Raw genomic sequence first — 14,861 nt, 5'->3', positions numbered from 1 at the left:
ATCTGATGAGCAGGTGGCACCTTGTACGGCAGCCCCGGCCACAGTGTATGAATGTGTGTGAATGGTGAATGTTTCCTGTAGATGTAAAATTGCTTTGAGCAGTTGTTAAGACTGGAAAAGCGCTATATAAATACAGCACATTTACATTTACTTGTCCCATCTATTGACCAGTTGGTTCAAACAAATCATCATTGGGTAACATGACTGTGGGAACAATTCGGGATTCATTGTCTTGGCCAAGGACACTTTGACATGGAACTTCAGGGCCAGGGATCGAACTCCCAACCTTCTGATTGAACCCTCTACCACCTGAGCCATAGCCATCCCACAGTGATGATCTTACAGTTGCTTTCTTTACCTATCTGTTGCTTCTGCTTCACCTGTTGAAGCTTTCTAAGCTAACAGTTCAAACAAGTTTGGCTCATGCTTTAATGGACGACAGCGTCAGTTTGATTGGGTCCAATGACTAGTCCTTACACCATTGTAGATAATGAAACTGCTGTGTGTTGTTGTCCATATTTAACAATTCACTCTGTAAGTATAATCTAATGAACAATGCACATGAAAGGGAGCAATATCCCCTATGTGACACAGTTACAAATTATTGTCATCTCTGATCTGACAAATGTGCCAAAGCAACTGAGAAGAACTGTGGTGTTGTGAGCTGAAAACAAATACCAAGTTGATTATACAGCTCTATACAGGTATTTGTTGGATATATTTGTATTTGCATGTTTATAAGTAAAATATGTTTGGATTGAAAAAAAAACATAAGCATTGGATGTTATTGTAATGTTTAACAGTCCAATAGGAATTATGATCCTAGGATACGGGGCTTTATGATGTTATTATTGGTAGCTGATGCACCTGGGGCCTGTTGCACGAAAGTAGAATAAAAATATCCAGGATAAGTGAAAAAGCGCAGCTTGACTTAGTGTGATCTGCTCATCGCGGCTTAATCGGTTGCACGTTTGCCGAGCCAGATGAACAGGTGGAGCTATGTCAAGCCAGGTGTAGAGAGCTGGGATAAGTGCACGTTCACAGCTTTCTCAAATAGACCACGTTATCGATCACAGATTTACTGATGCAGAGATGAGAAGACGCATACGCCATATGTTTCACCCAATGAGCAGCAGCTTCTAATGGAAAGTAACGAGGAGGGGAAGATAATATGCAAAAAGGGCAATACGGTTCTAAGGGAGAGAAAAAGCCCGACATGGCGGACCCGACTGAATGTGTATGGATTAAAAATATCTACTTAGCCAATAGTCACTCCACATTTTTACAGAGTTGCAGGCTACACTGTTTTAATTGCTTTAAATATGCTAGTTTAGTGTTTCTGTTTTTATGTGATAAATGTGCTGGTTTTACTGTAAAGTGTCTTTGACTAGCCTTCCATGTAAAGCACTATATAAATAATAAATGTATTATTATTTAGCCTTTGCCTTAAAAGTGAGCAGAGGGAATTACTGTTCCTCGAGAAAGGGACCCTAATGACTAGGCTTAATTTCAAACCCTTATTCACAACGCGAGAACATGTTTTACAACAATATGCACAAATCTCTATAAGCTATATCTAATTCTTTGTACAATTAATGTTCATACAGAACAATCAGAAAGGGACAACAACTAGAAAAAGAAGTAAGTGACTTCAATAGGCTACACGCTGTGAGCATATGTAAAAAAATATTCATGGTTTATTCTTCTAACAAGTGACCGCACCAAAATAAAAAGATGAAGAAGCGCTTTGTAAATTACGTTTAGTTAAAAAGTGTTTCAAGTGTCCTGGCTCTCCCACTACACACATACAGTATATAGACCACGTTATTGGTCCAGGGATGTGAGACTTATTGAGAAGGTTATGAAACCAATGTAAGCTATTATAAAAAAACATTAGGCCTACATATTAAGGAGTAACACAAACTGTCCTTTATTAGAGAAGGATAAGCAACAAGAAATCATGAATGTATTGGTCTCTGACAATTCTGCCATTAATATTATTGCCATCCGGGAATATCGCTACATTAATATCGTCGCACCGGTGCGCGTCTGTAAGGTGAAGCTGAGAGAAGCTGCGCTGCTCATCTCTACTTTTACAGAGAGAGTGGAAACTGACGCGACTCGCAGGTCTGCCGGCAGGAATAACTGTTAAACACATTTATTTCGGATCAGACAGCAGCTGATTTGAAACATGAGACTCCAGGATTAATCTTAGCCTGGCTGTTAGCCTGCTCTGGACCAGGCTAGCCGCAAAGAATAAATCTCCATGGTTACTTGGCTGGGTTTAATTCAACCTGGTTTCGTGCAACCGAGTCCAAGCTAAATTCATCCAGGATAACTTGAATATCCCGGCTTAATCCCTTATCCTAGTTTCGTGCAACAGGCCTCTGGACATAAAAAAGATAGATACACATTCCAATCCACAAGTGTTTTATCAGATAACTCTCTCCACAATGAACAGCAAAAACCCTTTTGTTATAATAGAATTTACAGAAAAGTTCTCTCTACACGGCTCTAACAGAATGTGTGCAGTGGCCTTACAGATTCTGCTGCTCCAGCTATGTTTATACAAATAAAGTTATTATTGTGTTTCACACATGGGTGGACAATAACCATAAAAGTAAAAAAACAAACAATTGTTGAGCCTCACCCAAGGTCCCGGACAGCGAAGGAGACCCTGCATGTCTTTATTATTCACCTTAACCCAGTTGTATCAAGGCCAGCCTTTACTCTGTGAAACAAGGACACGCAGCAGTCCCAATGCAGCTCCAACAGTTACTTGCATCAGACAATTCAATAAAAGCTCCATAAAGATCTGGTGTCCTCTGGTAGTGCAGTCAGGGTCTTTATTATGAGAAGGATGGGAGAGTACTGGGAGCTGTGTTCAGTGGAGCAGTTCACATACGTGTAGCAGAGCCAGCTCATGTAACTGATCAGCGGCCTGTGGTTTCAACCTTGTGGCTTCCTAGCAGGATTGCATCGCCTTTGTCCTGAAATCTATTACTCTATTAATGGTATTATAATAGGGACAGTTTAGATGAGGATTTATTTTTTTTATAATTTTTAAGAGTAGTGAAAGTGGTCAGTCATGAGGCATCAATGTTTTTTGATTAATCTGTGGCCAACTGCTAAATAAGACAAGAACACATAAGAAAACAGATCTGGTGGCTACAAATTATTGTAATTTTAAAAAAGGCTGAAGCCTTTGCACCGTCCACTTTTTTTGTGGGGTTTTTTTAAAAAAACCTCTTCAATAAAAAATTTTTGCAAACAAGGGCCTGTTTTTCTTTTGGTCATTTGTTTTCCTTTCATAACCAAATTCCTTCTTTGGGGCCCTAAAAATTCTCATTATATCGTAAAGCATGAGGTGATTCAGGGACTCCCCCTTTCTTTATTTGGATGGCCTACCCCAAACCGCTAACAAATAGTTACATTGAAATGTAACATTCCAATTCCTATGTTGTCCCAAGCATAGTGCTTTATCTTTGGGGGACATAATCCGGCCGATCCATTTTGGATGGTGACGTTTTGTACTGTGGCGCTGATTGGTCAAGCAACTCTTTAAAGGCTTTTGACGGATCCCAAAAACACAAAAAATCAATTATTTTTTCGAAAAAACTAAAAGGATGGATGGAGTTGTCAGTGTCTTTAAGTAAACGTGACTGACACAAAATCAGGTCTTATTCATTTTTAAACATGCAACAAATGCGGACTTGGTGTGCAAAGGCCTTCAGGCTGCGTCCAAACCTTTCGTCACAGGTAAAATACCAGTACCAGTAAGATAATACAAATTCCAATTTAGGAAGTTCTACTTCTATTTCAAATAAAACATCAATGGGCCATCAACCAAGAATTAAAACCTGCAACTTCTTGGCCATGAAAAATGTTGCCAGGTTCAACATTAGCTTTTTTTGTACAGGATACTGTGGTTCATGATGGCAGCCCTTCATTTCATTGAAAGTTGCTCACTGGCCGCAGAAAGAGTTTTCTAGAGCTGGTTGAGGTTACCTTCAAACTACACCACACATTACGACATGTTTACTTAAAATTCCAGAGTGGCTAAGAATGTCTCTTAGTAATGTTTGTCTTAAGGATGGAAATAGAGGAAAAGCCACAAGGCCAATCAAATCTCATTGGTAGCGTAACCAATGTGCCTACTGTATGTGAGACATTTTTTTTTAATACATTTTTATAATTAAATTTAAATAAAGTGAAACAGAAGATTATGCTGCAGATTTTGTGTCTTCATTGCTTTGGCACAAACATTGGATACATCAATAAATGGATAAATCAAATGTCTATTCACTCAAAACAACAACAGCCCTGTCACTTGCTCCGTTGCGTTGTTGTTTCATTCCATCATAAAGATGGATTTCTTGTACAAGTGGGTTCTATTGATATAAATATTCTGTCATCGTGTGTGCAGTGAATAATAATATTCAGGCAGATAAATGAACAGAAAAACATTTCATTCTAACTCAAGTTTCCATCACCGAGAAATGTATCAATTGGCAGCTGTAGAGTATGCAGGGAAGCAAATGGACTATTTAAAGGTTAAAACAAAAATGTGCTTTGTGGGAAGTCATTAATGTCCATTCCGATACACCGGAATAATACGCAGAGGAAATGCATTATTCTTTTGGCGGAAAGTGGCCCTGGCCCTGTTGTTAGAGAAAAAAAACTCCTGTTAGAATGAATGGAGCTATTTTTATCAGCTTCTATCTGGAGAGGATGAAAAAAAAAACATTTCTGCCTCAAAAGCTAAGAGTATTGTCTAAGGGACAGCTGATCTGTATGCTTTAGCGCCAAGAGAAGCCACTTACTTCATCATTGTGGAAATCCCTGCAGTACAGCCTTCTCTTGTACATTTACAGGCCTGAGTTCAGCCCTGTATCCCACCTGTCAAGACAGAGAGCTAAACATGTCCATCTTACTCCATTTGGATGAAAAACACAGAGGGAAAAGCTGGAGAAGTGTGCTTCTCTATCTCCACTTTTCCCTTTTCTTCATTGTACTGTAATCACAGGGGCCAGTGGGTTGCATATTTATGAATCATTTATTGGGGAGCTAATGCATTGCACTTGGACGAAGAGTGCCCACTTTGGCTGTAATTACTCTGGCAGGAGATACTGCGTGGTTTCACACGGAAAGTCCCTTTTGTTGTTTAGCTTGACTGTACGTGATAACACATATAGTTGTAATTTTAGGGAACAGAAAGTTTCTTTTAAAATAAATGGAAAAAGAGTGGGTTTTAGAACAGAAAAAAAAACACTTTGCACATCTATAATGTGAGACAGGGGGACGAGAAGGTTAGAAGTTGCAAAGAAGCTCCTGCAAAAAGAATAACTGTGTGCAATAACTAAAATAATGTGAGCACCACTTGCCTGCTTTCACATAGAAGATTGAGCCTGATGATGGACTAGTAACAAAACAAAAGAAAATTAGTAAGAGTATATACATGGAACAGTTGCACGCTTATATATGCAGTTTACTATGATTTTCTATTTATTTGATCACCCCATGCCAACTTATTTACCCATCCAAGGTCCGAAGGGCTTGCTTTAGCAGTGTCCACAGCGCCCACTACAGTGTTTGAGATCAATGACAACTCCTGCAAAGACAAGCCCATGACTCGCATGAGCATGTACACAAAAATGTTGCAGACAGTGTGCACACACCCAACAGATGGGAAGGCATGCAGGTCTCCACATGGAGCGTAATGGCTTGTGCTTTATATAACACCTGAATCGTCTTGTTAGGACTAACACACGTAACAACATTGATTGTGTGTTGGGCTGTAACGCTGCTGAGTTGACAGAAGTCCTACAGATGAAAGCTAATATGCTTTATAGAGGACAGAATGTGCTACTGTTGCTGATCGTGATGCTTTGGCTGCGCTGCCAATGTAGACGAGGTGTAAGGTTACCTCCTGACAACTCTGACACTAAGGTTGTTGTGTTTATGCGTGTTGCTGGAATTTAAAACCAAAATGCTGAGTTTGTTTGGGGTGCAACATTTTCAACATGTGCACCACCATATTCAGCACTGATGCAATGAAGTCCAGTAAATGACTAAAGTCAATTGACAAATGTGAATGACAGGAAAAGCGAGCTGAATAATCTCACAGCGAGCCTTTCAAGGATGACCTTTCCGTTCGGCAGTAATGTGAAAGGCAGATGGAAGGGAGAGTGATAGGGGTTCAGGAGGGGGTGAGCAGTGCCCTGTGGCTCCTGTTGCTCTTAGGGGGCTACCAAACTCCAACGGCTTTTTGATATATCACAAGAGGTGTGCTTAATTTGATAATAATCACATCAATATGTGACAGTGAGTCCCCAACACTGTAAGCCAGAGAGCCAGAGAATAGTTCAGGCGAGCTTTGAAAAGTTGTATCGTTTAGAGCCGGACAGCCAGATGGGAATCAGAACTGGGAGGAGAAGTTAAGCTTCTCTGCAGGACTCTGCACAGAGTGGGAGTTAATCTTGATAAATGCCGGACATTAATATGAAAATGCCAAAAGTGTATTTAAGATAAGAGGCCATGCAAGCCACATTCTATGCCTCAGATTCTGACTTTGTGGTTTAGAAAGACACGCTTGTTTTGCTTCGGTTTTCTTTTGACTTTGAGTGCCCGAGAAGCTTTTCTTTCAAAGATGTTATATTTTCTTCCCACCTTGGACCTTGAAAATCTTTCCCTTCAGTGAGTGTGGAAAACAAAGACATGTCCATACAGTAAAATAGGGTTGTCTGGCTTCAGAGATTTTGACAAGGTGACTCATAAAGGGGTGTTACACATAGAGAGCAAGACACGCTGGGAGAGTCTGGAAACTCAATCCCCCTTTGCTCTGCTGCTGATGGATGTGCCGCGGTGGACCATCCGTCTGTGATGAAACCTCGTAAAGATGTCACTTACCCAAATAAAAGACAAAAGGACTCTGTTTTACTTACTGGTAGTCCGAAGGTCTTTGTGAGTGCATGTCTGTCAAGAACCCACAAATGGAGCAACAGATAGAGAGATCAGGAGCAGAGTGATAATCGCTCTCTCACCAGGAGTTGTTTTTGAACAGCCAATAAATGATGCCTTCCTGGGAGTTTTTCTCCCCACCCCAAAGTCTCTCATTATGTCCTGTAGAGTCTTTTATGATCTCAGGCATGTTTCCCATGATGCTCCATCTGTCTGTCCTGCTGTGACAGAGGGCCCGGCCTCCTCTCATTCCTGTCGGACAGCTCCATCACTCACCTCTGCCTGCCGCCATCTCCACATCAAAACAATGCTGTGGCAGAGTGAATTAGTACGTCCTTCACCTTGGGTGGAACCCTGTCATTACTTTTCCCAGACTCAAGACAAGAAGATATGATTTAGCACATGTTACAGGAAGTGCAACATTGGTATGTCCTCAAAAGCTGCAGGCACTGCAATAGATGTCTGGTCATTTTTCTTGGCTTTCAAAGTGTGGTGTGACTATGAGGACAGTTCTGCACGAAACATCAATATGTTTAGTTGACATGAGTTTGAAATTAGCACTGTGGTTTACAGTTTTCTTTAAGGGATTACTTGGTGGCTTACAAATGGTTAATTTTGCAACAGCTGCTATTGATGGTACTTCGTCCTCATAGTCCTCAATCACCATGCCATGGGTAGCACTGGAAGTTGTACAGACAACGCATTATAAGGTGAACCAGAGTTCATGGCACTTTTACAGTGATCACAGTCATTGTTTGGTTGCCACAGTCTTGCAAATATTCAAATAATTACAAACACTGAAAGAATAGATTAAGTTTAATTTACACAATGTGATTATTTCATTGCTCCTCTATGAGAGGATTATGTGACAATGGAAAGCATAACTTTAGTTTATAGTGCAATCTTGACTTAAAACTGAAAAGTTCTCTGCATTACTCTTTTGTTAAATATTAAATGTCCACTTCATTTTAAAGACATGGGATATTAATACAATGGCAGCACTACAGACTCCTGGTGCAGTGGACATGACTCATGCCTTTGGTGTGGAAGACCTGGGTTCAGTTCAAACTGTGAAATTAACATTAATTGTCCCTAATCAAGACTCTCCACCCATAGTTGCTCCAGATTAGGCAAAACACAAATGTGCTGTTAACCTAAGGTGACCAGATTTCTCAGACAAAATCCGGGGACATTTTCAGCTCCGAAGCGTATTTACCTCCGAAACAAGTAATGTTTTTATTTTTGTAAAACTTAAAACGGGGACACTAGACCTAGAGCTGTTCTCATTAGGGGCTGAGCCCCCCCAAGGTCTGATCCTAGACCCACCCCTGCTGCTACTTCATACTCCACTCCACTACACCTCAGAGGGAATGTTTCAAGATAGAAAGTCCTTATAGTCCTAATATTTCAAGATAGTAAGTCCTAATACTTCAAGATAGAAAGTCATAATATTTCAAGATAGAAAGTCCTTATAGTCCTAATATTTCAAGCTAGAAAGTCCTAATATTTCAAGATAGAAAGTCTTAATATTTCAAGATAGAAAGTCTTAATATTTCAAGATAGAAAGGACATATTTTCCTTTGACATTGATGCAGTATTAAACCAGATTGCTCCAGTCGGCAGAAACAAGCTACAATGGAAGTTAATAGGATAATTATCCAGCTTGTATTTACGTTCATAAAAGTGCTTGTTTAGCTGCTAACAGACTCAGATTAATATTCTAAGTGTCTGACAACATTATGGGAAGGATTTCCAAGGAGGTCGACCTTTCTGTTAAAGATTAAGATCCTTTTTAAAACATAAAAGTCCGCGAAATTGCGTTCGCTAAACCCACCAGACTCCATGTAAATAATCAGTGATTTTAGCATCGTAAAACACGGCTTCTAAAACCTCTCTGAGCCCCGCGGGCTCTGGCTGTCTGGAGCCTGCCTGTGTTGGGTGTGCTATTATCGGCTACGTTTTGTTAGTTTTTTCTTTCTTTCATTCCAATTTTGGGTCTGTCAGTCACAGTGAAAACCGGGGACATTTCCGGGGACAGATCCAGCCGGGGACAGGTCGCTAAAATCGGGGACTGTCCCCGGAAACCGGGGACGTCTGGTCACCCTATGTTAACCTACTTGATCATATTACATCTTCTAAGAAGCCAATCCTCCCCCTACAAACATGACTGAGCCTCTGACATGGACGATCACTGTGAGAGAAGGTGACTCATTATGCTTAAGGCTTAAGCATGGAATGATAAAAGCCTCAGTAGACAAAACATTTCATTACAACTTGTGTGTGACAAATATGTCAAAATCTAAGCTTTGTATAGGAAGTGTTTAGCAAACTGAGTAGCTTTTTAAACTCATATTTCTATGTATATTTTAGGCATAAGAAACAACGTGCAAGTACCTCTGATCCTTGTTTTAAAAGTATTTTTTATTGTTTATTTGTCTAAAAATTGTTGCATCAATAAGCGGTCTAGAATCGAATCGTTGGCCTCTGAATCGGAAGCGAATGTAAAGGTGCCCAGAGATTCCCACCCCTACTGTTAAGTCATGGATTTGAGTCCATCCTGTGACAGACACTTTTGGGATTGAAGTCCTAAGAATTGGCTCCAATATATTCAAACATGGTTGTTGACGGTTGGTTCTCAGAGAATGTGGATATGTATATGTCTGTTTGTTGGGTTTTTAAGACAAGAAGGAAGAACTTACTAAAATTTGCATGTGTACAAATGCACACACATTCAGGCTTAGACAGCTGCATGTAACCATAACATACACTATTCCCTCACATTCCCTCCTTGACAGTTGTGCTTTGACGACCTTGTAGCCAAACACAAACTGTTAAAAATGCTTCTGCTGCTGAGCAAAGAGAGCGGCGTGTCCTGTGTGATACGGTTAGCGATCGATAGTGGGCCCTGGTGAAGTGTGCCTCCTTTATAGCCGCTGAACCTGAGCTAGAAGGGTTAAAGGAACGAGGGAGGGCAAGGGCAGGTGTGGATGCCGACAGAATGCTTGATGAGGAGGAGAAGAAGGGTATAAAACCAGGAAAAAGGAAGGTCCTGGGAGAAGAAAAGACACACTCATATCAAACAGTCAATGACAAAGATGGCAGCAACAAAGACAGATAATGTCCAAGGAAATATTCAATGATGGTTTTAAAGGAAAAAAGGAAAGAGGAGGCCTACAAAAAGTAAGGGGGATGAAAAGCGAGCTGCACTAACATCTCTGCTGGGTTTGGAGTGGAAAAGGCCTTTCAAACAAAACTTAAAAGAGGAAATGAGTCAAAACAAAATGAACACAGGAAAAGAATTCAAACTGGAAGTGAATAAAAGTATTGTATATTTGCTGCTAAATATTAATCGGATTGAAAAAGACTACAAGAATACGTGCTCTTTATAAAACTGCAAAAAACAACCGTGAAACCACTGAACCATGAGAAGCAGTGATCTATGGATAAAAATATTCCTCCCAATCTAGCTTCCAAGTGTTCTAAAAGTCCCGCTGAGTTCAGTTTACAAGTCTTAAATGTGTTTTCATATGGTCAACCGTGATGGAAAGCTAGGCCTGTGACATTTAGGTTACTTGTGGGTGTTTTGTCAGGAAGAGCCAAGAATTGTGCGGCTGTGACCGGTAGATGGGAAAGTGTTCTGAATCAGGGCTTGGAGAAGAAGGGGGTAATTGGCCTGCAGCTGACGTTCACGTTGTGCTGTTTGTGTTTCTCCAGAAGAGACAATGGACATTACCGGAGACAACACATGCCTATAAATAAGGCAGGAAGCATGGAAGGTAATATTGACGAAGGGAAGAGGCAGTGTAGGAGTCCATTAGTCTTATAAAAAATGAAGACAGGCATTAGTGGTGAGGCTGAGAAAATAACCCAGAAGATAAACAATCAGAGAGTGTTATGCAGACAATGCACGCAGAGTCAGTGACCTGGACTGAATCCCCCAAACTTCTGCTCTTTTCTTAGGAGTTGTTAATGGAAAAACAGCAGCTGGGATGCATTCACCAAATGTTGTTGCCATACTCCACGCTGAATCCATTCTCTTTATTTCAAAGGCTCATGAGTTGGAAACACATTTCTAAAAGAGTGTTTTATTTTCCTGTGGGGCAACCTCTAAGGAAGTTATATTTGGCACAAAGGTTAGATACCAACTCACTCATTGCATGTGGAGGATTGCAACGAAGTGGAGCAACTTTGGCTTTGCAATTTGGCTACCATTATAATCAATCACCCAGATGCTCCAAATTTACAAATGAGACTTTTTTCAATGTGATTAGTGCCATTTGTCAAAGGAAATGCAGGGTATGAATGTGGTGGTTGATGAGTATTTGGTCACATCTAACTCAGAACGAAGGCTGAGAGGAAAGAAGGCAGTTTAAGTCGTGCAACTCCTCCAAATCTCAGCATAAGCAATTTACCAAATTAACAGTTCTCTCTCTACAAAGTATTTTACTGATGCCTGCAGATTAAAAGCGAACCTTCTCAGCTAAAAGCAGAAATGTGGTTTTTAAGAGGAATTTGTGGTAGTTAAAAGCACCAGAAAACAGCAACAGATGTACTGGATGAAATGGAGGCTTTATATTGTGTATCTTTTTAATACAAAATAAATCTTGTCCTGGACAGTGTTCCCTTGCTGAGCTGTGGCAGCGGCATAGTTTCTTGTGTCTGCATGGACATGACTGAACACTGGCCGTAAACCAACAGGCCATGGCCAGGATGAAAATATCCACTTAATTTAACAAAAGGTCTCTGTACAGTCCCTGACAAAACTATTGTCGCCTGTGTACAAATTGACCTGAAGTGCCGCTGAAATATATTTCTAATCAAGATTTATTTACAAGAAATGGCTCATTTTAATCCCAACAGCTTTTGTAATAATGTTTCAGTCCAAAAAGAAACTGTCAAAAAGTATTCTAATATTCACAGCTTGGTAAAGCCCATTGAGTCAATTTTTGCAAAGACATAAGTGTTGTCGCCTTGTCATATGAGCTTCACCTGTAACTAATAATGGATCAATTAGGTCTCAGGTGTGTATAAAAACAACCCCAGTACACTAGACCTTCACATCAACTGCAACTAGACCTCTGCAAACATGCCTAAGATTCACCCTGAGACTAAAGTTTGGATTATCAAGAGGCTGAAGACCAGATCCACTGCTGATGTGGCAGACACCTTCAATGTGTCTCAGCGTCAAGTACAGAGGATTAAAAAAACATTTGAAGACGCTGGAGATGTTTTTGACAAGCCCAGGTCAGGCAGACCCCGCAAGACAACTGCTCGAGAGGACCGTTTGTTGGCTCGAAAATACAAGGCCAGCCCATTTTCCACTGCAGCAGAGCTCCACCAGACCTGGTCCCCTGAAGTCCCTGTGTCAACCAGAACGGTTTGTCGGATTCTGTCTCGAAATAGCCTCCATGGTCGAATCAGTGCCCAGAAGCCAGCACTAAACAAAAGACAATTGAAAAACCGTGTGGCATTTGCCAAGGCCCACAGCCTGCTAAAAGGATGGACGCTGGAGAAGTGGAAGAAAGTGGATTTTTCAGATGAATCTTCTGTTGAATTACACCACAGTTGCCGCAAATATAGCAGGAGACCTACTGTAGCCCGCATGGATCCAAGATTCACCCAGAAAACAGTGAAGTTTGGTCTCGGAAAAATCATGGTCTGGGGTAACATCCAGTATGGGGTGTGCGAGAGATCTGCAGGGTGGAAGGCAACATCAATACTCTCAAGTACCAAGAAATCTTAGCTACCTCTTACATTCCCAACCATTAAAGAGGCCAAATTCTCCAGCAGGATGGTGCTCCATCGCATACTTCCATCTCCACTTCAAAGTTCCTCAAGGCGAAGAAGATCAAGATGCTCCAGGATTGGCCGGCCCAGTCACCAGACATGAACATCATTGAGCATATGTGGGGTAGGATGAAAGAGGAAGCATGAAAGACCAAACCAAAGAATATTGATGAACTCTGGGAGGCATGCAGGACTGCTTTCCTAGCTATTCCTGATGACTTCATCAATACATTGCATGAATCCTTGCCAAACCGCATGGATGCAGTCCTTCAAGCTCATGGAAGTTATACAAGATATTAAATTTGAATCTCACAGCACCACTATTTAATTTTCTGACATATTTTAGTATTTGTAGTAAATTTGTTCAATTTATGTATAGGCGACAAAACTTTTGTCTCGCCAAAATTTGACCTTTCTTTCTTGTTTAAATGATAAAAAAAAATTCCGGTGAAACTAATTTATTTCAGTGCATTGAACATCATTTAGGAGGGTTTAACTTTTCATATGAGCTATTTCTTACACTAATTGATTAATTAAAAGTCAGGTGAATAGCAGGTGTTTCTACAAAATAGATAAGCGACAAGACTTTTGTCAGGGACTGTACATAGAGTAGGCCTAAATAAATAGCATGAGAATTGCTGGTGATATAGCATCATAAGTATTTAATTGTAATTTCCCCATAGGGGATCAATAAAGAGTATAAAATATAAATATTTATAGATTCCAATGTAAATTTTTAAAAATAGTTAGACATTTTCGTAAATACGCTTATTTGTTTTCTAGAGTGTTAAATGAGATTGATACCACTAACATCTATCTTTAAATTATGAAAGCGACACCAAGGGGCCTTATTGGCTTAGACCAAAATGCCTCTGGACGCAATTGAACAACCACCAATTAGAGCAACAGAACAGACTGGGAACAGACTTCAGCTTGCAACGATGAGCTGTGATGGTGTAGCATCAATACTAGTTTGTCTGTGAACACAATTTGGACGATAAAAGTTTTTGTCTGACTATTTAAATATTTGAAACAAAAAAAGCCCTAGCCACTTTTAATCAACTTGCTGGACAAAATTATTTCCCCCTCTCAAAGTGATCATTGCTACTTCAACAATGGAACATATATTATACCTAAAATCAACGTTTTTTAAACTAACCCTTACCTTCTAACGTGAACATACTATAGTGCCATAGAATAAAAAATGTTGTATACTTTATTAGAAATTACACTCTGTTGTTGTTATTGCACACAGGCCTGAATTACACACACATGCTAAGGTCCTATGCATGCACAAATGGAAATATGTCACAGTGAGGGGTCTGCCCATGGAAAGACTCCCCGAGCAGTTGGGGGTTGGGTGCCTTGCTCAAGAGCACCTTGGAGATCAGAAGTGCCCTGGAGGTGACCATTCCACCATACAGGGATTAAACAATCGACCCTCCGGTTCCCAATCCAACGCCCTACAGACTGAGTTACATCCACCCCTGAAGATAAAATCCAAGTAGCATTAAGGTGACTGACTAGGTGTTTTTTTTGGTGAAGGGGGGAGCAAATAAATACCAAACAGTACTTTGAAACTGGGCAAACAACCAGCACTCCGGTATTTAAACAACTATGTGTTTTGTATTCAAGAAGAGTAAGACAATATGATACAAGATTCAAGTTACAAACATTAGAAGATAGTGACTCTGACTGAGTTGTTTTTTAACTATATCCTCTCACCCACTACAAAAAAAGCATGTTAAAACGCCCATATTATGCTCATTGTCAGGTTCATTATTGTATTATGAGGTTGTACCAGAAAAGGTTTACATGGTTTCATTTAAAAAAAAAAAAGTGAGACATCTCACTTCTATACTATCTTTGTTGGTAGTCGCAAATGCTCAGTACTGAGCTAAGATCACAACAGCTAGAAAATTGTTTCTCCAACTTTGGTCAGTCCAAGGCAGGATTAGCTGGTAGACTTTTTCTAAACGAGGCACACTTGTGGAATACCTGCAGAACAGGGACAGGAAGTAGTTCTGTTGGAGATTAGGCTGAACTAGTGTGTGTTGTAGCAGTGTTTTGCCATTGAGAACAAGCTAGCATGCTAGCACTAGCATGTGCTACGG

The sequence above is a fragment of the Etheostoma spectabile genome, chromosome 18 (assembly GCF_008692095.1).
Source record: "Etheostoma spectabile isolate EspeVRDwgs_2016 chromosome 18, UIUC_Espe_1.0, whole genome shotgun sequence".
NCBI classification, from domain to species: Eukaryota; Metazoa; Chordata; class Actinopteri; order Perciformes; family Percidae; genus Etheostoma; species Etheostoma spectabile.
This window is presented reverse-complemented; position numbering follows the sequence as displayed.